We start from the raw sequence: 3,779 nt of genomic DNA, 5'->3' as shown, positions 1-3,779 counted from the left end.
TACAGTTTGTGAATGTTGCATGAAGGGATCGTGCTTGGCTGATAACACCAACTGGCAGAATGAGTGCAATTTTTAAAATATGAAATACAAATTTTTACCAAAGGAGAAGTAAAACATTATAGCTTTAGGTTCATTAAACCCGGCTCACATTCAGGGATTCCAAAAATAAAGCACCGGCTATTTAATATTGCAGCTTGACGAAATTGCTCTGCATCCAGCCCTGGAGACTGGGGGAGCTGTGTCTGTAGGGCTGTTCCCTTCCCTCGGCTGTGCTTGGGTGGGCTGGGAATGGCTCCTTCCTTCTCTCCCACCTTCGGGAAACAGATGTCAGCAGCCAAGCCCGTGCAGGTCCATCCCAGGGAGCACGGACTGGCTTCCCCTACCTTCTCAGGGAACTCCAAGCCCACCCACAGGATGGTGCCTGGTGTCCCATCGATGAATGAGTAATTGGGGTGTCCTTGGGCACAGCCTGTGTGACCTTCGGTGTTGGTGTACCACTTGCTACAGTCCACACTCCCTCTTGGAGACAGGCAGTTTGGGCAGCTCGGCCTAGGGAGTGGGCCTGAACACTGGTCCAGGGCCTGCAGGGGGCTGCGGTCCTGTCTGAGCCTTCCCATCCTCAGTAGTAAGCAGCCATCCAGACAGTCCACACCTCACAGGGTGGCTCTGAGGATTCTGTCACAGGGCACACGCACTTGGCCAGGGACAAGGGAATCACAAATGTGGGCCATGATTGTTACAAGCTTCTTTAGGTCCTGAAAGTGGAAGGCCATGGGACATAAACGCCCAGTATTCAGGGAGATATCCCTATTTCATTCTTTCTCCCTCAATGTCTTAGAATTCTTCCTTTTTTTTTTTCTTTTTTTTTTTTTGGACAGAGTCTCGCTCTGTCACCCAGGCTGGGGTGTATGGAGTGTAGTGGTGTGAGCTCAGCTCACTGCAACCTCTGCCTCCTAGGTTCAAGCGATTCTCCTGCCTTAACCCCCTGGGTAGTTGGGATTATAGGCATGTGCCACCACACCTAGCTAATTTTTGTATTTTTAATAGAGATGGGAGTTTTGCCATGTTGGCCAGGCTGGTCTCGAACTCCTGACCTCAGGTGATCCACCTGCCTCAGCCTCCCAAAGTGCTGGGATTACAGGCATGAGGCACTGCCCCTGGCCATGTCTTAGAATCTTTTTTGAAGAGGCATGTCTTCCCTTGCTCCATCAGCTACCAGTTTCCTCTCCTTTCTCTTCCTATAAACCCTTTGGGTCTCTTCCTATAAACCCTTTGTGTCTCTTCCAGCCTCTTTCCCATGGGCCACTTTTCCACAGCCCAAGTGAACCTTAGGCTATTATCCTGGCTCCTGACTTTCCTTCACCTCCACATTCCTTGACCAGGGCCTCTTGCCCCCAGCTTCCTACAACCCCTCCTCTAGATGCCCCCAAAGTACCCATGGGCACTGCTCTCTCTGAAGTCTCCACCAAGTGCTTTTTGAATGTTTGCCTTTTCTGCTGAATGAATACAGGAAAATAAAGTCCATTTTCAGATTCACTTTTTTAAAAAGACATGTTTTTTCCTCAAGTATGGAGTTTAGCTGTAGATATCAATAAAATGCATTGGTCAAATGAACATTATATTTTTCCTACTCACAATAACATATTCATTATTTTTTATTGATCAACAGAATTCAGGTTTCTATGAGATAGAAAATTATGTCACCAATAAAATCAGAATAGCAGCACTTAAAATTAGCCTTGTGAAAAAATAGAAACATGCTGCCAAATAATGAAAATGATTATTACTATTCGGCTCTCCTTTGGGGTGGACGCTGGTAGCCATGAACAGCATCAGCCTTCTTTTCCACTTGCCAGGCTGCAAATGCTTGTATCTCGCTTTGTTTAAAATCAGACAACTGGCTATGTTTATACCAAGTTTCTTCTATTTTTTGGGGGGGAGTGGGGGAGCTGATGGCAGTTATAATTAAATAAAATTAGCTGTGATGGTACAAGGCAAGGTTTGCAATGAAAGCTTTCTCCACTGATAACAAGTTCCTATTCACCAGAACTGATCTTATAATTCAAACACAGCCTACTTGTGAAATTTCTCCGACGAAGTCCTTAGGAGCTATATCATGTTAAATGCAGGCAGTGAAAACTGGGGAGATGTTGCTAATAACAGTGCCACATTAATTAATTGCTATAAAATTTGCAAAATAAAAATAACATTGGGAACAAAGCAATATAATATTTACCAGTGCTGAAAATTAGAAATAAATATTCAGCATGCCCTTTTTGAGTCATACAAGCAAGCAGTTTTGAATAATAAGGCAGGACGAAGTCTTTTACACAGGAAGAGCTAATGATTTCTGCATTTTGCTGCTGCTGAGGAATTGAAGGATGGCTGATTTGAATCTTCCCTCAATCTCCCATCAATAAAACAGAGACAAGGCAGAGGCGAAAGCTGATCTGGGAGAGTCATGTTTTTATAATTGCTTTTTACCCGCAGGCATTTGAAATCCAGAGGGTCAGAAGTACTTGTGAGAAAGGAGGGAGCCGAGAGGCCCAGTCAAAACCCTGAGACATAAATTAATTTGTTTGTGGGGCTCAGGTCTAATTTGTGGGAAGGGAGTGCTGCTTGGCACTTTCTAATGTTATAACCTAATTAAAGATGGATCCATGTAAAATATTTATGCAAACTTTACCAAACCCAAAGATTTTAATCTCATTTGAGAGGTTAGCTGACTTATGGGACTAAAAACAATTCCTAAAACAAGCTTCTGCACCAGGAATCCGGAAGGCAAACTATTTTAAAAAAATTTTTTTTAAGGTGTCACAAAATTTTAAGTGATTTTGGTACCTATTAATCATTTTAATTAGGGAGATCTAATCTCAGGCCAGTGGTTACTGGTTAAGTCCAAATTTCTTTATTCAAATATACTGTAACTTCCTTTTTTTTTTCTTTCCTACTTTACTCCAAGGTGGGAAATAGAAGTAAAAATTTGCATTTCTTTGGATTTTGAAATCTGCCACTGATAAGCCTACCTGGGACAGACTCAGCCCTGAGCCTGACCATGACAGCCTTTAATAAGTTCACAGCAGGGTACGCTGGAAGGAAGCCACACGGCCCAAAGAAAGGAGTGAACAAACCGTAGGCGGCCAGAGCCCTCTTGATGTGGGACTGCTCCTAACCACTGTATTGCCCGTCTTATTGCAAAGGAACATTTCCCTCCGACTCCAGATCAGGCTATTCAGATAAAGCCTTTCCAGGGCCACATTAATTCTTATTATTTTGCCTATTAGGAATAATGAGATCAAACTTAAAGTAAACATCATGACAACACAAATGGGCTTTTCAGTTCCTGTTATTTGCTGAACTCATCCTCACAAAGGCATCACGCTCCTGATTCAGGGCAAGGACTGACTCATCTGATCTTCTTTTTGAGGATGGCACCCACTAACACCTTCATGAACCAGATCCACAGCAGCTCAGGGCCAGCCCTCCCTGCCAGACCAGCTCATAGAGAAGACCCCACGGTGTCTTCCAAAGCTGGCTTCAGAGACCCCTGCGGGACTGCCCTGCCTGCCTGGCCTAGGGGCTGGACAAAGAACTCAGGGTGGGTTGAGTGGTTGACAGAGGCCCTGGGATCTTGAGTGGAGTGGCTGGAATCCCAGAACGTACTTCCCCTAGGACAAAAGGCTCTACAGGCCTGATGCATTTTCACAAAATCAGGGATTTCGTGGGCCAGGACCTCAGCATTCACTCTGTGCACCCTTTTTCTTTTCTTTTTAATTTGG

This window comes from Pongo abelii, chromosome 8, assembly GCF_028885655.2.
Source record: "Pongo abelii isolate AG06213 chromosome 8, NHGRI_mPonAbe1-v2.0_pri, whole genome shotgun sequence".
Classification (NCBI taxonomy): Eukaryota; Metazoa; Chordata; class Mammalia; order Primates; family Hominidae; genus Pongo; species Pongo abelii.
The sequence above is the reverse complement of the archived record's forward strand: the minus strand, read 5'-3'. Positions refer to the sequence as shown.